Here is a 19,956-nt window from a genome sequence, read left to right as displayed (position 1 = left end):
AGTCAACACTCGTGAAATTCTAGAATGGTGTCTGAACAAAGTTTACAAATATCTACCTACCATAACCTGCCCATCTAAATAACCCCACCCACCCCACCCCTGGCCCAAAACTAAAGCTTCTCAGCTAGACGCTCTCATCCAAACGATCCTTGTCACCTCTTCAGGGTTCTCTAAGAGCCAGCCGCTGCCTGCAGGCACTTATGGGTTAGGGGCAGACAGTCCAATCACTACTCTCTGGCAGTGACCACTGAACATACCCCCAGTTGGGAATGCTCAGACGGGGTATAAACCTTCCCAGACATACCCACAAATTTGAAACGAGAGGAGCTAGAAGAGAGAAAGAGTGCTGGGTGCATAGTGGGTACTGATTCTGAGTGAGCAAACAGCTGAGATATGGTGACTCAGAGGGTGCACTTGCCAGACGATGAAACTTGGATTAGAAGCGAATTATTGTGTAGACGGTTCCTAACAAATGTGGGTGAGAGACTGCTAATGAACATGTGGTTTAAGATGATGCAGAGGGCCATCCGTCTGCAGAAAAAACTCATAGAAGCTAAATGGGGTGGTAAGGATAACGTCTCAAGGGAGAAAGGCGCCAACACTTGAACCCAGGCCCTGCTGCCCAAATGGCGTTCTCTTGGTTGCCTAGAAAAGATGGGCGGCCTGAAGTCCTGGGCCTGGTGCTGGGTGTCTGGGGGTCCCGGACCATTGCTCTAACTCTCAGTTCTAGCATCCTATATGCCTCCGCTTCTGCTCTCTGTTCACTGCCTTCCAGCTTACCCTACCATGGATGTGATTGGCCTACCTCCTGAACGGTACTCACATATGTGACTCGCCCTCTGTCCCAAGTTGGTCCCAAGTCATCGAGTCCTGCTGGCCTCAGGCTGCCCCAAGCTTCTACGACCTCCCCAGACCTGGCCTAGACCTACCACCTCATGCCTCAGTTTATTCTTTTGAATCCCTCTCCCTGTGAACCTGCACCTTCCGAGTCCCTTCTGCCTCTGTCTTTGCCCTGCCCTCTTCTCTGAGATTGCTCCATCCTCTCCCAGAGGCTTGGCTGGGGCCCTACTCCTTGGGGAGGGCTTCCCTGGGCTCCCCACCCCTGACCCTGTCTTCTTGGAGCCATGGGTACAGTGGACTGAGCACAGGCTGGGCAGTGGAGGGGGAGTCAGATTCACCTACACTTGGATCCTGATGCTGCTTCTGCCTGAGTGTGACCTCAGACAGGTCACGCCTTACTCTCTGCATCTATAAAATGAAAAGAATTCTACCCTTCATGGTTGTTACAAGGATTATATTCAAACCCGTGAGATACCTGAGACAGTACTCGGCACACAATACATGATCAATAGCCATTACTTTCCTTCCTCTGACACTAAGTACACAACCCACTGGACACTACACGTGCTGCCCATTCAGGCCCCACTGACTTGGGGAAGGGCTCCCGAGCCCAACTGGCCAGGGCCTTCCTGGACTCACAAGTGAGACAGGGGTAGAGGAATCTGATGCTGCCAGGGTGAGTGCCACGCCTGATGCCAGGTGGCTCAGTCACCCCATTGGAGTCTCCCCAGGGCCAGCAAGGGCTGCTCAGGCTTGGGACACTGATTCATCGCCCCTGCACAGACATGTGAAGGGCCACCTGCAGAGGTTGGAGGGTGGGGTCCAGCATTTGGAGCCAAACCTCTTCCCCTGCTGCAGCCTTCAAATCACAGGAAAAACTACTTCTGGGGGTGGGGGCTGATCCAGGAGTGCGAGGTAAGGACCAGAACGGGATGGGAGGGTCACCTCACAGACTTCATCCCTGACCACCAAGTACACGCACACCCTTCCTCGGTGACTAACTGCCCCCTCAGTGGGTGAGGCAGATTTTTCAAGCTTCTGAAACACCAGGGCCTTGCCCCCACCTTCTCTCAGGGCCAAGAGGCTGGTTCACCTTAGACTAAAGAGAGCCCTCTCAGAACAATTTACGTTTCACCAGAGATACCCGGCTATGCGCACTCTGCATTTAGACTTGAGGTTTCTCTACAGACCAAGAAGAATCTGCTCCATTCATTCATCAGATGTTTATAGAGCACCTACTAGGTACCAGACATAGACTAGGTCCTGGGGATACAGGAAAGGACAAGGCGCCCGCCCTCAGGAAGCTTGCATTTTACCATAGGAGACAGACAAGCAACATTGTGCAATGTCAGGGGGTGTGGTAAATGCTCAGGGAAAAAACAGCCCTGTGAAGGTTTGGAGAGTGAGTCATGGAGGGGAGGGCACCGTGGGAGCTCTTCAGTGTCTGCCCCTATTGAGCAGGAACTGAGCAGCAACTTTTTAGGTGAACAAAGAAAAAATTCCATGCAGCAGGAATTCCCCTTGGTAAGTCTCCAACCGAGGACTAACTTTTTTGCCCTAGCAGTTTATGACCTTCTGGGTCATGTCCCACAGCTGCCAGCCACCTGGGCCAGACTCTCCCAGCAGCTAGTCCAGCCTCCGACTGGCACCCTTTTTTTTTTCCTCCTTCCCTCTATAGTCCACACTGTGTTCTGGACTCCAGGCCTTTGTTTCGCAGACCTGTGTTTTGTTTGTTTGTTTGTTTTGCCAGTCCTTCTTTGGCCGTATTCTCCAGTGACAAAATTTACAGTCCCTCTAACACAATTGACAGTCCATCTTCCAACCCAGAAGATGGCTTTCTATCTGGAGGAAGAAAAGAATATTCTGGAAATTATATGCTTTCCAGTGCTTGCTTACCTTCACACCGACCAGACAGGACGATGTGGGTTGCCCCAGGGTATTCCCCGAGAACGCCTCAAATTTTCTATTCCGCCTCCACAGCTTCCAAATTTCACAGGGGAGCTCAACAGGTCTTCTGAAATGAGATGGATTTTAGCAGGATGGTGCACTTTGGGGAAGTGGCTGTCCTGCCCGGTACGCAGTGCTGCAGTTCCTCAATCCCCGCTCTTCTCTCAAGGCACAAGACACTTCTCATTTATTGTCACAAGGGAATTTTTAATTCGATGTGTGTGATGCTGAGTCGCATCTGTAAGCTCCTCGAGGGCAGAGCCAGGTTTGTTTGGCTCACCATTGACTCCGCCAAACCCCGCCCAATGCCTGGCAGAAAGTGGAAGCTTCAACAGCTGTCAAATGCGCAAGGAAAATACACCCACAGATACAGTTATATTGGTAATACACATACAACAGTCAAAGACTAAGGAAACATGAACAAGGAAGGTATGGCTGAGTGGTAGACGTAAACCTCACTTAGCTCTCTTACAAATAATGTATTTATTATAAATAGGCCCAACCAAGGATTTTTCCCGGTGTGTAAATTTACGAGGCATCTTATAAAGGCATAAAAAAATCACACACACACGCACACACTCACACACACTTCCTCTCCAGTAACTCAGACACTTTGGGTGCCCTCCCTAAGACCCGCTCAGGACACGGAAGAAAAGCAAGACTGAGCTCAACCAATCAGAAGTCAGCACTTCTAAGGCCCCTCCCCGCCACATGGGTGACAGACAGCATGTTCCGCCCCCAGCCCAGCGCCACCTGGAGGTCGAGGAGTGCAAATGCTGCGCCTGCCGAGAGGCTTCTCTGCCAGGCGGAGACCGCACACCTGGCCCAGTCTCCGTGGCGGGTGAAGATTCGGCCTCCGGATCCGGCACCAGTCAGACGGCCTAGGCACCTACTGTACGTTCGTACAGGGCGGAGCCGCTGAGGAACTGTCAACGGCGGTTTTTAACCCGTTTACTCAAGTGAGTTTTCCCACAACTTTCTTTTAATTTCTGTTCTCAATTATCCCTGTTTGACCAGAAGAATGGGTTTGATGAGGAAAAGTGGCTTAGAAAAGTGACACAGTAGTGGTTTTAAATGCTTCAAGAGCATCTCTTTGAGGCCCAACCCAACCTCCATTAGGCAGATGGATGTGGAGGGAGGGTGGATCCTTTCCCTGGTCCCCAGTCACTGAGACAGGGGTGCAGGGACTGCCCCCCACTTCCATCCAGTAGCCCAGAGGTCCCAGGAGTAGCCCAGGCTGCTGGCACTGCACCCAGAACTCCAGGTCTGACAGCCAAGGTGTCTTCATCTCCCCGCTCTCTGAATGGGCCTGACTGGGTGACCATCAGCTCTGCTCTCCCTCACGTGGTCCGGGCACAGAACTGAAATCATCCTTATTCATTTCATGGTCCTTGTTCCCAATTTGGAAGGAGGTCTGAGGAGTATCCCCTCTGAGGACACTGAAGACCTGCTTGCTCAAGGTGGATTTTTCCCTTGTCACTCAGTGGCCCTCAGCACAGGCCTGTGGGCGTTGCCTGCTCTCCTCTGCAGGGGTGTTTTTTTCAGGAGGAGGGAGTCCACTCAGGCTGGGGTGGCGGGAGAACAGCCTGACATCTGGGAAGTCCAGGTGCTTTCAGCACTCCCAAGATGAGGAAGATGGGGGAGGAGGAGTATAGGGAAGAGCCATTTTTACTTTATTGAGCACCTACTATGTGCCAAGTACCATGTTAGATTTGTGACCAGGACAGCAGCTTTCTCACAAAGGCCCAAGAAATATGGTTGTAAAAATATGCATTATTTGGCTATCACATATTAATTTTATACAGAGGAGAATATCCCTTTAGGCTCCTTTTCTACCACTTGGCCCTGCTTCTCTTGTCTGTGGCCCCCAAGAAGTGGGAGTTGGGGAGTATAGAATGGAAAGGCTGAGATATACCACCAAAATCACCTGAGAAGGGGAGAGATCTTGGTCTGATTAGCATCAGAGGACTTGTGAGAACTAGAAATACAGGTCCAGGCCTCTCCCTGGTGGGTGAGGAAGAAGCCCGAGGTTTCTGAAAAAATGAGTTCTGGAAACTCTGCGATGATGTGCCTGGTCCAGGGGCGAGGGGACTGGACAGGGCAACTCCATGGGCTCTGCTCACCGCGGGCAACAAGGAAGGGAAGGTCTCCGTCAGCCACCTTCAGCCACCAATCAGGAAATCTGCTGAGTCAGGGCTCAAGGAGGGTGGGGGGAACCCCTTTGTCCAAGACCACCATGGTGGTGAGAGAAGACTTGCTTCTTGGGCACCCACATTGCCTGGCACAGCCAGCAGCCACCCCAGGAACTAGGATCTGCTCTTCCTGCCACTCCCTGAGCGAGAGGCCCCAAACCCTAGAATCCTTGAGTGTTGAAGTCAAGTAGCCTCTACTGGGGGTGAGCTGAGGAGCGTTGTTTTCCCTCTGGTATAGCCAGCCTGTATTTCCCCTCTTAGTTCCAATGTCCTCCTAGTTCCCTTGTCCCCAGGAACATGCGAACCCGAGTTTTGGTCAGGAAAATTGGCTCCTATGGCCTAGGCCCTTCCCAAGCCTCTCCACCTTTCTCCTGCCCTGTTCATGGCTCCCAGTCTCCCCAGGGCAACAGGTCACATTCAGCTCCTGGGAATTCATGAAGCGTGGAATACAAAGCTTGGTCTCTAAGTAAAGAAATTTCAAGATGTCTGGGGGGCAGGTAGGTTTTCGAAATTCTCGTTGGATGCTGGGATCCTGGGACGCTGGGGGAGGATAGCGCGAGGCCAGGGCTAAAGATAGACCTGCGCAGGGACAGAGCTGTGAGCGCAAAGTCCTACACGCTGTGTGGCGTGTAGCAGGTGAGCAGACGAGCGTGGGTCCACTGCCTCAGCGAGCATCATGTGCCTGGAGGGGCGCTGGCCCCTCTGGGAAACGCCACGGAGGCACAGAATGAACCAGGAAGTCCAGGTCTGCTCCCACTCAGGCAATGACTTGCCAAGAGACTTCTCTGGACCTCAGTGGCTTTGCCCTTAAAATTGGCACAACAGTAGCTGGACTTTGTATCTTTAAGTCTGTGATTAGGACCTAATGAGAGCTCAATCTGAAAGCCATCAGAAACATTATGTCATATGGAGGGAATTTTCCTCATTCCTCTCTCCTCTCATGGGACAAGAGATAGAAGTGGGGAGGCAATTAATAAAAGTACCGTTAGCTGGTATTTGTGGAGTGCTTGCTATATGCCAGGCACTGTTCTAGGCACTCGGCATTCTCTCATTTAATTCGTCCCACAACGCATGAGTCAGGCCGGATCATCACTCCCCGTAGTACTTACAAGCTCGCAACATCTGGTGAGTGGCCAGGCCAGCACTTGAATCCATATCTGTCCGAAGCGAAGCCCCTGCCTTTATCACAGCACCATCCTGGGACTGAAGTTTCCCTAAGGGTGAAGCCCCCTGGCCTGGGGAAATGCCTTAGCTGGAAGTCTGACCTGAGTTGAGTGCGCTGCCCCAGCTCGCTGTGTGGACTTGGGCAACTTACTTAACTTTTCTGATCCTCCATCCCCTCTTTTGTTTAACAAGGGGTTTTGCTCTCTGAGCCCCTGCCAGATCCTTGGGGGTCATTTCTATCATCCCTGGGCCCGATCCTATGTTGGGTTAGAAAATAAATAAAAGTGCAAAAGGCAGTCAAACCTAGAGTGGGGGCCAGGGCCCTAAGGTGGATCCTCGGAATTTTCCTAGCCTTTGAGCATCCCTACGTGTGGTCTGGACTCAGCCACCCCAAGAGGGTGGCAGGGAGCCTGTTACCAAGCCCATGTTTCAGAAAACTAAGGTCCAATGAGGAACAATGACTCCTCAGGGTCAAAGAGCAAGTTAGAGATGGAGCTGGGGTTGGAATCTAGATCTCCCAGCCCTTAGCCCAGGCTGCTCTCAGCTCACTGGGCTCAGGCCCCAGCACGGAGCAGAGGGGGAAGAATGAGAAAAGGCGGATATCCACAGAGCTGTGGTCTTTTCTGAAAGCCCTAAGGGAGAGTCCACTTCCCTGCTTTCGCCAGCTTCCAGAGCCTGCCCACATTCCTCGGCTCCTGGCGCCTTCCTCCACCTTCAAAGCCAGCGGTAGTGGGTTTAGTCCTTCTCACATCATGTCACTCTGACAGGACCCTTCTGCCTCCCTCCTGTAGCTCTAAGGACTCTTGTGATTACATTGGACCCACCCCGATAATTCAAGTTACCTTCCCATCTCTAGGTCACCTGCAACCTTGATTCCCCTTGTCATGTGACCTAACATATTCACACGTTCAAGGTTTAGGACGCAGACATCTTTGGGGGATGTTATTCTGCCTATCACATGCCCCTTGTCCCAAAGGGGACTTCCAAAAATAGTTACATTTCCTGCACATCTGACATGTGGGTAGAGATATGTACCTGTGACTCTCTCCTATGGATTTCTCAAAAAACCTGTGTCTAGCCCTAGCCTTATCCCTTGAGTATTTCCCCTTCATTCCATTTCTTGCCTCCCTGGTGCCTACCTATTCTGTGTCCCTCCCACAAATGGACCCATTCCCTCTGAGCCAGACAGCCCCAAGCTGGAGTGGGGACAGGGAACAGCCCAGGGTGCTGGCCAGGCTCAGCTGGGGAGGGGGAATCACTCTCCAGATGGGACAGGGGGCTGCCTGCTGCTGGCTGCCGCAGCTCAGACGGTGCCAGTCCTGGAGTGCAGAAAGGGTTCTGGAATTGGTTCCCATCCTCCCATGCCCTGAAAAGTTTCCTGTGCCTTGATGACAAGTACCCTTTGGTGAAATGGAGATGGTGAGCCAGGTGCTGCCTGTCTGTGTGGCTCTGCTCTGCTGGGGGGCACGTCATGGGTGGAGGAAGCAGGCAAATGACTGGCTGGGATCTTCTGGTAACGGCTGGGGCGCTACCTAAAGTGACGTGGAGTCTTGAGTTTGTCCATTTCTCCCTGAGGTGCTGGGGACAGCGGGGATTTGGGCATTATCACTTGTTCCCCTTCATTCTGTCTTCTGCCTCTTGCACACTGCCTCCTGACACTGTCCCCTCAGGGGCCACCTGGGGGAGACTTAGGTCAAATCCAGCCACCTTGTCTTTGCTCCCTGTAGTAGGCAGCTTCTGAAACTGGCTTCATGGCATCCAGACCCTTGTGTGATGCCCTCCCCCTGAATGTGGGCCGGTCCTAGTGACTTACTGTCTACAAAGAGAATAGGGCAGAACTTTTAAGGTTCGCTTATAAGTCTGCGTCTTCCACTTGCCCCAAATACTCTCAGTATCTCCTTCTTGGTCTCTCTGATGAAGCCAGCTGCCATCTTGTGAGCTGCCCTATGGAGAGGCCCACATGCCTAGGAACTGAGGGCAGCCCCTGACCAACAGCCAGCACTGGATTGAAGCCCACAGTCCAACAAGCTGTAAGGAACTGAATCTTGTCAACGACTACCATGTGAGAAAGCTTGGAAATGCGTCCTTCTCCATTAAGCCTTGAGGTGACGGTAGCCAGACGCCTTGGTTGCAGCCTGTCAGAGACCCTGACCCAGAGAACCCTACTAAGCCACTCAGATTCCTGACATGCAGAAACTGTCAGATATAAATATTTAAGCCACTAACATGTGGGTTAATTTGTTATGCAACAATAGATGACAAATACACTCTTTTCTCCTTGACCTCGTTGCCTCATCAATGCTAAGCCCCTCTGTCCTTGGCCTTCGTTCTCTGCTCTGGCTCTCCCTTTGCCTCCACGAACCTCCTCTTTCCTTTGCCATCATTTCTTCCCACCCCATTTTGTGGTCTACCCCAACGTCTCAGGTCTCCACACTCCTCAGTGAGAAAGCCCATCCATTCATGGCATCAGCAATGAGTCAGTAGCATGCCCATGGTGCCATTCTTCCAGTCGTTTCCTCCATTCCTGCAGCTCATCTGCGTGCAATGCCATTTCTCCTCTGGCCCCCGAATATATATTTTATCTGGCTGTTACTATAACAACCCAAATCAGTGAACATGTTTCTCCTCATCATCTCTGTTTTCAGTCAGCAATAGATGTTCCCTTTGGAAGGCAGCTCATAGCCTCCCCACACCCACTGCTGGGGCTGAGCACAAATCTCCTAGCCACCGAGCTGCCTCCCTGTGACTCACACTCATCTTCCTTAAACACGACTTTCAAGACGTCAGCTTATCAATGACTCTCAAGTCTCCATATTTCCCATTGAGCCTGCCCGATGTTTCCCACCAGTAGCCCCATGTGACTGTAGCAAACGGACCCAGGTTTGAATGCCAGTTCTACCACATTCTGCCTGGGTGCACTGGTGCAAATTGGTTCACTTCCCTTGCCTCAGTTTTCCAATCTGAGGCTAAAAACTGGAAACACCCTAGATATCCTTCAACCGGTGAAGGTTACTTCAATTGTCTAGCTTTGGTCACAAACCTACCCTGAACCAGGTTCTGGGTTAGCCAGCGGGATAGTGTGGATCACATGCCCACCCCCATAAGTGGGTGTAGGAGATGACATTGGCACTGACATATCCAGCCAGCACTCTATGGAATAGGGACAGGGGTGTTCCCCAAAGCAAGGGGCACTGGCCAAACACATTACACTTCCCCTGATGGCTGCCTGGCATCTAAGTGCGCCTTCTTTCTCTGTGTCAGCACTTTCAAAATGCTCTTGCTACCTGACAGTGGTGGTGGTTGCACTACATTGCAAACATACTAAATGCCACTGAATTGTACATTTTTATTATTTTTAAAATTTTTATGTTTCAATTACAGCTGACATACAATATTACATTAGTTTTAGGTGTACAACATAGTGATTAGACATTTATGTAACTTATGAAGTGATCACCCCGATAAGTCTAGTGCCCATCTGACACCGTGCATAGTTATTACAATATTACCAACGATATTCCCTGAGCTATATTTCACATCCTCATGACTCTTTTATAACTTCCAATTTGTACTTTCTAATCCCTTCACCTTTTTCACCCATCCCACCAACCCCCCTCTCATCTGGCAATCATCAGAATGTTCTCTGTATCTATGAGTTTGTTTCTGTTTTGTTTGTTCATTTTTTTGTTGTTCTTTAGATTCCACATGTAAGTGAAATCATATGGTATTTTTCTTTCTCTGTCTGACTTATTTCACTTAGCATAATACCCTCTAGGTCCATCCATGTTGTTGCAAATGGCAGGATTTCATTCTTTTTTGTGGTTGAGTAATATTCCATTGTATATATATGTACCACATCTTCTGCATCCATTCATCTGTTGATGGACACTTAGATAACTTCCATGTCTTGGCTATTGTAAATAATGCTGCAGTAAACATATGGGTACATATGTCTTTTCAAAATAGTGTTTTGGGTTTCTTCAGATAAATCCCCAGAAGTGGAATTACTGGGTTCTTCTTTGTCTGTTATAACCTTTGTTTTAAAGTCCATTTTGTGTGATGTAAGTTTTGCTGCCCCAGCTTTTTTGTTTGTTTGTTTCCATTTTCAAGAAATATCTTTTTCTATCCCATTACTTTCAGTCTCTGTGTGTATTTCCATTTGAAGTGAGTCTCTTGTAAGCAGCATGTGTAAGAGTCTTGTTTTCTTATCCGTTCAGACACCCTATGTCTTTTGATTGGAGCATTTAATCCATTTTCATTTAAAGTAATTGAGTTTTTTAAAGTATGATTTCAATTTTATTTCCCCCAGAGAATATTTCTTCGATCCTTAAGGACTTAGCTCCTTACATGGACTTTGCTGGAGGTCATGGGGAAGCATCCACAGGTCTAAATCAGTTGTGGGGCTGTTCAGTCCTTCTGGGCTTCACAGGAGCAATTCCTGATCACCTTGCTGTGAATGGCACAACTCACACAGTATTGTAGTTTCACATACAGCTTGGGAAGCACACAGGTTTCAAAGACACTCACTTCAGAAATGTCCCTAACGCCTGCGGCGTCTACCATGTTTCGAATGACGAACTTCTTTTTTTTTTTGGTCAGTTTTTCAACGTTTTCTTTTTAACATTTTTTTTTAATTAGTTTCAGGTGCACAAAACAATGTAATAGTTAGATGTTTATCATTTATATCCCTCACACAGTGACAAGCCCCCTCCCCCATCCACTACCCCTCTGACATCGCACACAGCCATTACATTTCCACTGTCTCTATTCCTAATGCTGTACTCTGCTTCTTGTAAATATATATATATATATATATCTGTAGTTGAGAAGTGCGGTGTCCAAGTGGTAAGTCTCGTAAACGAACTTCTTAATGGTCTTGTCCTTGGGCAGGCATTGGGAGCAGTTGGTACAATAAAGAGGCTGCACATGGCCATGGCCCTTTTTGGCACAACCATTGTTCCTTCTTTTCTTGGTCATCTTGGAAGCGAGGACCCAAGAGAGGTTAAAGTAATTGTTGATAGATATGTAGTTATTGCCATTTTATTATTTTTGATTTTTTCCCCCTTCTTCTTCTTAAAGATATCCCATTAACATTTCTTGTAGTACTGGTTTGGTGGTGATAAACTTCTATAGCTTTTTCTTGTTTGGGAAGCTCTTTTGATTCTAAATGATAGTTTTGCTGGGTAATTTTGTGATCTTGGTTGTAGGTCCTTGCTTTTCATCACTTTGAGTATTTGTGCCAATCTTTTCTGGCCGCAAAGTTTCTGTTGAGAAATCAGCTGAGAGTCTTATGGGAGCTTCCTTGAGGATAACTAACTGCTTTTCTCTTGCTGCTTTTAATTTTCTCTCTTTGTCTTTAACCTTTGGCATTTTATTTTAGTTTTTATTTATTTTTAAATTTTTTTTAGGAAGGGTGCAGCTCACAGTGGCCCATGTGGGGATCAGATGGGCGACCTTGGTGCTACCATCACCATGCTCTAACCAACTGAGCTAACCAGCCATCCCCAACCTTTGGCATTTTACTTGTAATGTGTCTTGGTGTGGGACTCTTCGGGTTCATTTTGTTTGGGACTTTGCACTTCCTGAATTTGTGTGTCTATTTCTTTCACCAGTTTAATAAAGTTTTCCGTCATTATTTCTGAGGTTTTCAATTCCTTGCTCTCTCTCTCTACTGCTTCTGGTACCCCTATGATGCGAATTTTGGTATGCTGGATATTGTCCCAGAGGCCCCTTAAATATCCTCATTTTTTTGGATTCTTTTTTTTTGCTGTCCTGATTGTGTTCTGCTACCTTATCTTCCACGTCGCTGATTCAGTCCTCTGCTTCATCTCAGCTACTGTTGATTCCCTGTAATGTAATCTTCATTTCAGTTACTTTATTCTTCATTTCTGACTTGTTCTTTTTTATGTTTTCTATCTCCATTTTTAAGTTTCCTATCTCTTTGTTGAAGTTCTCACTGAGATAATTGAGAAACTGTATAACCCTGCATCTGGTAGATTGCTTGTCTCCATTTTCTTTAGTTCTTTTTCTGGAGTTTTGTTCTGTTCTTTCATTTGGGACATGTTTCTTTGTCTCCTCATTTTGGCTGCCTCCCTGTGTTTGTTTCTATGTGTTAGGTAGAGCTGCTGTGTCTCCCTGTCTTGGTAGAATGGCCTTATGTAGTAAGTGTCCTGTGGTTCCCAGTGGTGCAGTCTCCCTGCTCATTAGCTGGTTGCTACAGGTGTGTACCTTGTGTGGGTTGTGTGTGTCTTCTTGTTGTAGAGCCTTGGTTGCTGTTGACATGTCAGTGGGAGGAGTTGACCCTCAAGCTGATTGGATGTGAGGACTGGCTGTGAGTACAGTGGAGGAGCTGTTGTGCAGGAGCTGACCCTACAGAGCAGGATTCTCTCTAGTGGGGCTATGGTGCCTGCCCAGGCTGCCTTTTGGGTGTGTTGTCTGTGGAGGTGGCCTGGTGGTGCTCTTGTGTGGTCTGAAGCTGGCCACTAATTTTGTTGGTCCTGGGGCTCTTGGGAGGTGCTCTGGTGCAGGCCAAGGTCAGCCACTACCTGTGCCCTGGCTGGGGCCACTTGGGAGGAGCTACAACATGATCTTCAGATGGTTGTCACTTGTGCTGGGCTTGGAGGTGACTAGGCGAGGCTAAGCTGCAAACTGAGGCTGCCTGCCACTAGTGCTGTACTTGGGGCTGTTTAGCAAGAGGTATGGGGCACACCGAGGTATGCTTGTTTGGGGGTTGCGAACCTTTGAGAGATTTTAGGAAAGTCCACAGCATGAGCCAAGACAGGCCATTTGTATGGAAGAGCCATTGGAAGTGGCTTAGGTGGGCCCATTAATTGTGTGGGATGGGGTCTCAGGGAATCATCAGAGCGGGGCAAACAGTGTTAGCCAGGTTGATGGTGACTCAGATATTGTGCCCATCTCCACAGGCAGGCTGGGTAGGGGGAGGGCTCAACAAAGGAACAATGGCTTCTGCCAACACTTCTGTCTAGGAGAAAGCAGCCCCTTCAGCCCTCGGTGTCAATCCAGACAATTCAGTTCCTCCATATATATATATATATATATATATATATATATATCCCTGGCACTGTTCATGTTGCTACCCCTGCACTGGAGTTCAGAGTGAGTGAGTCCATCAGCAATAAGTGCACATGCAGACCCTTTAAGAGAAATGTCTGGGACTCCAGCAGCCTTCCATCTCACTCAGCCACAATCTCCACTGGTTTTCATAGCAGGAAGTTGTGGGGACCTCTCTTCCTGACACTGAAACCCTAGATTGGGGAGCCTGGTGTGGGGCTTGGACCCCTTGCTCCTCAGGGGGGGACCAAGATAGGCCTTCCAATTCTTAACAGACACACATGGTTGTGGGACCAGCCCATTTTGCGTCACCACCCCTCCTACCAGTCTCAATGTGGCTTCTTCTGTATGGCCTTGGTTATAGAACTTCTGTTCAGCTAGACTTCAAGGGTTTCTCAATGATGGTTGTTCTGTAGGTTAGCTGTAATTCTGCTGTAGTCATGGGAGGTGAGCACAGCATTTACCTAGTCTGCCACCTTGACCAGAAGCTGAAATGTAAAATTTTAAATAGTTAATGTTGTGTGAATGCTATCTCGACAAAAAAAGATACTTTAAAAATGCTCCTACTAAAATAAAAAACCCATGCTATCTACAACTAAAAATGCACTTACTCCTCTTCTCAAAGGAAGGTAATCCAAGTCCTGACCAACTCCAAAATCAGGATCTCTGCATAATGTGCATTCCTCTCAATGAGGTCTAGATGTGGCTTGTTATCTGTAATGGTGGCTAAATTATAAATTTAATCACCCCCAAAACATAAAATCTATGATGGTGGAGAGAAAATAGATTATCCACAATGAAGACCGACTTTGGAAGAGAGGAAAAGGGAAGCACATGCAAGGGTTGCCAGTCCATGGCCAACACCATACGCTGCAGACAGGGTGACAGGGTGGACAGGGCTCACTTCCCCACAGTGGAGCCAGGTCCTGGTCCAGCTTCCTGGAAGAATCTCCCTGGCTCACTGTTCTCCATGGCTGTGCCTGAGGGCCTGCAGGGAAGAAGTCCTCTTTGGGGAGGCCCAGCTTCCTATTTGTATGGTCATGGCATCCTGGAGATTCCTTCAGAGGTTGAGCAATCTCTGGGTCTGAGGATGAGCTCTACCCCTCTAAGGATAGACACACACATGTAACAAGAAAATGTACTTTATTTTTTTATAGTATATTAAATAAATTCAATTTACAGTTGTACTATGCTCTATTTTTATTATATTTATTGTAATATATAAATATAGTATTTATATATTACATATATATCACATAAAATGTACCATTTTAACCATTTTAAGCATAGTTCAGAGGCATTAAGTACATTCACATATTGTGTATTTATCACCGCCATCCATCTCTAGAACTTTTTCATCTTCCCAAACTGAAACTCTGTATCCATTGAACACTAACTCCCCACCCCTCCCTCCTCCCAGTCCCTGGTAAGTACTTTTCTACTTTGTTTCTGAATTTGACTACTCTGGTTACCTCATATAAGTGGAGTCATACAGTATTTGTCCTTTTTTTGTGCCTGACTTACTTCATTTAGCATAATGTCTTCAAGGTTCATCCATGTTGCAGTACATGTCAGAATTTCCTTCCTTTTTAAGGCTGAGTAATGTTCCGTTCTATGTATATGGCACATAGTTATCCACTCATCAGTTGATTAACATTTGGGTTGGCTTTATCTTTTGGCTATTGTGAGTAATGCTGTTATGAACACTGGTGTACAAATATCTATTCAAGTCTCTGATTTCAATTATCTTGGGTAGATACCTGGATGTGGAATTGCTGGGTCAAATGGTAATTCTATGTTTTTCTGGGGAACCACCATACCATTTTCCATAGAACCCTTGTGGTTTTAAGTCACTGAGACTTGGGGTTGTTTGTTACCACAGGGTAACCCAGCCACAGGATAACCCCAGATGACTAGGATCAACCAGGATATTAGTCAGGCCACAGTGGGGCAGACACAAGTGAGGGGGTGTGGGAGCCCAAAGGCTAAATCCATTTGAGCTGGACCCAATGTGATGCGTGGTGAGGAGGGGTTAGCCATCACTGATACACCTCTTCTCAGGACCACCTGGAGGGTCCACTTCATGCCAAAGACATCAGGGCCAGGCTCTGGAATCAACCCTGTAGCCAAAGGGTTGCTTTTTAGTGGACACAACACCCCTAATATGGTCACCTTGGGCTTCTTAACCCCAGCAACACACACAGATCCAAGGTCACATACATCATAGGCTCCCAATGATTTCATCATAAATAGTTCTACTGAATAGAAACTTACATTGCTCATCTCACCCCTGAGAATTTCAGCTTGTTAAGAGCAACAATAATGTTTTAAAGGTGTAGGCACTGATTTAAGAGACAGCTGAACCAGGCTTTGAATGCTGGCTCTGCTGCTTCCCAACTGTGTGGCTTTGACTAAGCCTCAGTTTCTTCATCTGTAGAGTGAGGATAATACAAACTACCTCAAAGCGTTGTTAAAGACTAAGGGAAAAGTGCCAACTCTGGTGCCTGGCACACAGGAGCTACTCAGTAAACAGTTGCTGCTATTTGGAGGCAGTATTATATAAGCTCTTGAGGAAGGAAGAGGAATGGCAGCCATATTTCTAAACATGGCCGCCCCCTTACCCAGCTTTAGAGTGTTCAGGATGCCCATCTTGATGTCGAAAGCAAAACGGCATGCGGCTTGCACTGCACATATTAATTTAACCAAAGTTTATCGAGAACCTACTGTGTGTCAAGTGCTGGGTTACAGATATGACAGATGTCATCCCTCTCCTCATGGAGGGAACATGATGAGTCTGGAACTGGCCAGCTGGAGACCATGGATATCAGGACCTATTATCAGTGGCATGGGGTGACCACGTGAGTGAGGGTGATACTGAACAAGGTCAGGACAATTGTGTGGAGGGAGGTCTCTGATCTTGAGGTTCAGGAAGTGGGGCAGACCAAAGGACCTGGAAGCATCAGAGGACTTCCAGAAGGAAAACCTCCTGGATGAAAAAGTCAGTTCCATGTCCCAAAGAGTTAGGTAACTCTGTTCCTCAAAGGTGTGAAGGTGGTGGGGGGAAAGGGAAAAGTAGCACTGTTTTCAGCGGTGAGGGCCCGGGTGCTGCTCTTCAGTTGCCCCTGCCCACAAGTGGGGTGTTGGGTGCCTGGGGAAGGGAGCACACCATGTCCTGGGTCAGAGTGCTCAGGGCACTTCCATGTAGCTGAAGCGCCAGGTGGAAGGGGGATGCACAGTGCAAGGAGCCAGACAAAGGAGCCCCGCACCAAGCCCTAGATGTGGCAGTTTGGAGAGTGATGAACAGAGGGTGGCTGAGCTGGTGGAAGTAGACAGAGATGGCCCAAATCAGAAACCTGGAGTCCTGAGAACTGTGGGAATGAGAACAACCCCCACAGCAAAGGGGTGAGTAAGCATGAGGTTGGCGTGTAGGTGTGCACAGAATCTTAGAGCTGGAAGGGATCTTCAATGTCATTTAGTTCAACCTCCAATCCCATGAAATCTGTCAGTCTTCCACCACCCAACTAAGGGCACTCAACTCTACTTGGACACCTCAAGGTACGGGGAGCTCACTTCCTTCAGGGGAGCTCATCCTGTAGAGGCCCTCGAGCCTCCAGGACGGCCTGGATGGGCCTGGCGTCCCGACCTTGGCCCTATTGAGTGGGCTGGCCTCCACTGGGCAGTGGCACCTGGTGGGTGGGGTGGGAGTTGCGGTGCCGATGGGCTGGCGCTGCTGTCCCCAGCCCCAGTGCTGAGGCAGGCAGAGTGCAGTGGGCTCTGGTGGAGGTCGGGAGAACTGCAGGGCGAAGGCCGCCGGGGGCTCGGCGGGCTGCCGGGGGGGAGGCACTTGACACCGGCCCGGGGAGAGGAGGGGCCGCTGTCCCTGCGGCCAGTGCTGGATGCGGGGACCCAGCGCAGAGGCAGCGCCAGGTAGTGGAGCGCCCCGCGGGGGGAGGGCTGCAGCAAGGCCCCCGGCGGAGTGGCCCGGAGCGCGGCGGAGGCGGGGTGCCCCGGCCCAGCGCAGGGTCGGGAAGCTGCGGGGTCCAGCCCGTCTCGCAGCGTGCGGGGACCCCCAGCGGGGCTGCAGAGGCCGGGAAGTCGGATGTGGGCGCTAGGACTGGCCGCGCACCCAGGCCGCTCCCGCCGCGTCGCCCCGGGGACCCCAGTCGGCGCTGCCTCCCGGGTGGGCTCCGCAGCGCCCGGGGCCAGCGCTGCCACGGGGGGCGAGGCCTGGGCCGGCCGGCGGCCGGAGGGAGGGAAGGAGGAAGGCGGAGAGAAAAAAGGGGTGGGAGGGGGGGACCCGGCGGAGGAGGCGGAGAGAGGGAGCGCGACAGGGATCGGAGGGAGGGAGCCAGCGAGCAAGGCAGGCAGGCGGGCCGGGAGGGAGGGACGGCGCTCGGGCGGCGGCGGCGGCGAGTGCAGAGGACGAGCCGGGACGCGGCGCCGCGGTACCAGGGCGCGCAGCCGGGCCGGCCCGACCCCACCGGCCACACGGTAATGAGCGCCGCTACTGGCGGCCCGGGCGGCCGGCCCGGAGGCGGGCGGGGAGGAGGGGAGGCCGGGCGGGGGGCACGGAGGTAGGCAGTGCCCGGCTCAGGGCATACTCCGGGACCCTTGCAACTCGCTGCCGGGAGCTCGCGGGGCCAGGGTTGCGGGCGGGGACGGCGGGCCGGGCTGGCCAGGACGTCGCGGGGCATTTGAGGGTTTGTTTATGTCCCCGCGGGCTCCGCAGGCGCCCCCTCCCGTCCCGCCCGCTCCCGGCACAGAGCCCCCTCCCCGCCCCCGCCCGGCTCCGGGCTCAAGTTCAAGTCTATACAATGCCGCAGGGGGCCCCCTCCACCGCCGGCCTCGGCCCGGGTGCCCGGCTCGGCGCTGCCGCAGGGTCTCCGGACCGGCCGCCCCCGCCTTCTGGCCCTGCCGCCGCCCGGGAGCTGCTCCTGGGGCCTGCGGCCGGGTCGCAGGAGGGCTCGGACCCCGACCCGAAATAATCGGCTCCCGCCGCGGCCCGCAGGGAGCGGAGGAGGGGGGTGGAAGCCGGGCCCCGCGCAGGCTCAGCGGCCGCAGAAAAATGGCAGACCTGGCTGTGGCTGTACCCGGCCCCCCGCCCCTCCCCTCGGCTCCTGGCCCTCCTCTGCCCGGCGGAGTGGGGGACCCCGGAGGCCTTCGGGGGCTGTCAGAGGGGTGATCTGGGGGCCGGGCTGGGGAATGCTGCGCAGTGATCCTCCTTCGGCCACCTGTGGCTGGGGGTATAGGGTGCCAGCGGATCTGGGAGGGGCGACGGGGGTGAAGAGAGTGCCACTTGGGGGGCACACCTCCCTGCGGAAGGCCGGGCAGCGCGTGTGTGGGGGGGTTGTTATGCCTGCCTCCTCCCTACCCCCGCCGCGGGCCGTGGGAGCCGGGGCGGCGGTGGCGGTGGCGGCGGCGCCGCCGCAGTGTGGGGGCGGGGGGGGGGCGGGCGAAGATCCCGGGCCCCGGCCGCGGGGGCCGGAAAACGCCGGGATGGGAGTAGCGGGATCGGGGTCGGGAGCGGCGCTGGTGGGGGCCCCCGGGGTCGCCCCTGCAGCATCAACACCCTCCCCCGCACACACTCACACGCACGCGGACACACTCACGCACACGCACCCCCGTTGGGCCGGTGCAGACGTGTCCTTGAAAGCTTCGCATCTGCACTGTGAAGGACGAGGCCTCGCTGAGGCTGCGGATCCGGGTCTTCGGGCCCAAGTCCCAGCGCCCTGGGAGACCCCGAGCTTCGGAGCCGCAGGCGGACGCGGTCCTTGTCCCGCCCTCACCCTGGCTCCCCTCCCCCAGGCCGCCCTGCCCTCCCTCTCCCTCAGCGCGGACCGAGCTGGCGTGGGTCCAGGACCCGCCCCCGGCCTCCCCCAGCCCCCCATCGCTGGGGCCCGCCGCCCTCCGGCTGCCAAACTGTGTTTGGCTTTCCTGGAGCCTCGCTTGTTGGGGGCACCCACTCCCTTCCAACCCCATCTCTGTTTCCCCCCTTTTCTCTCCATCCCCTCCGTCCTTCCTCCGCGTCCTCTCTCTACTGCAAAGCCAGTTGAGTAGGTGTTGGCGCCCTGGGTGGGGAGTGGGAGCTCGCCACTTGTCAAGGGCTCTCTTCCCTAGCTCGCGAGGGGAGTCCCCTGTGGCTGCACCTTGACCCAAGATGGCGTCCCGTACCCAGCTGGGCTGCTCCAGCCTACGTCAGGCTCGGGAGGAAGGGCTGGGGCCCCAGAACCACACAACTCACTCGCTCCCAAACCAGCAGGAATAAGAGCCTGCGAGAGAAGAGCCCTCCGCCCTGTGACCCAGCGTGCCCCGCACTGCCCTGCCCAGAGACTGCCATCAGCATCCCTCAGGGACTGTACAGTCTTCATGTTTCACCCTGGGCTGCCAGTGGCTGAACCGGCCTTCTGGGCCCACAGGCTGCGAAGGGATCTTGGGATCAGGTGCTGCGCCGCTGTGCCTCCTCCCTCCCAGGCAGATGTGACAGCTGCAGCCAGGGAAGCTTTTCTCCTTAGGCCGTTGCTGGAGTGTAAGGACTGGCCATGGGATTTCTGGAGCCCAACTGTCAGGCGGACCCTCTCTGGGCTGTTGGCAGGGGCGGTCCCTGGTGGTTTCTTGAGCTGCCTGGGCTTGGAGGCTTGGGTTGTCAGGAGTTCCTTCTAGCTTTCTGTGGCAGGGTGGTCCCCCTCTGCCTCCAGGTCCCATTGAGGCCCTGGTTTGGCTGTTTGACAGACAACTCTGTGAA

At 52.0% G+C, this 19,956-nt stretch overlaps 1 protein-coding gene and 1 long non-coding RNA gene across 7 annotated transcripts in view; one reads left to right on the top strand and one right to left on the bottom strand.

The window, feature by feature from the left end:
* Positions 1 to 1,678: 1,678 nt before the first annotated feature.
* DNMT3A (DNA methyltransferase 3 alpha) overlaps positions 1,679 to 19,956 on the top strand; it is a 118,987-nt gene continuing 100,709 nt past the window's right edge. For 2 of the 6 annotated variants that reach the window (XM_019712715.2, XM_019712717.2), the window contains exon 1: positions 17,531 to 17,705. The gene's annotated coding sequence lies outside the window, so the exon portion shown is untranslated. Of the gene's footprint in view, positions 3,747 to 16,747; positions 16,770 to 16,978; positions 17,142 to 17,521; positions 17,706 to 19,956 lie in introns of those variants that run through there. The other 4 variants (XM_074331764.1, XM_074331765.1, XM_019712718.2 and 1 more) reach the window with 4 other exon arrangements.
* On the bottom strand, positions 11,856 to 19,324 carry LOC141571516 (uncharacterized). The gene is made up of 4 exons (XR_012496277.1): positions 18,834 to 19,324; positions 13,826 to 14,319; positions 13,539 to 13,702; positions 11,856 to 11,990 (listed from the first exon to the last, which is right to left on the bottom strand). It is a non-coding gene; the product is annotated as an uncharacterized LOC141571516 (long non-coding RNA).

Source organism: Rhinolophus sinicus, linkage group LG05 (genome assembly GCF_036562045.2).
Source record: "Rhinolophus sinicus isolate RSC01 linkage group LG05, ASM3656204v1, whole genome shotgun sequence".
Taxonomy (NCBI): domain Eukaryota; kingdom Metazoa; phylum Chordata; class Mammalia; order Chiroptera; family Rhinolophidae; genus Rhinolophus; species Rhinolophus sinicus.
This window is presented reverse-complemented; position numbering and strand designations above follow the sequence as displayed.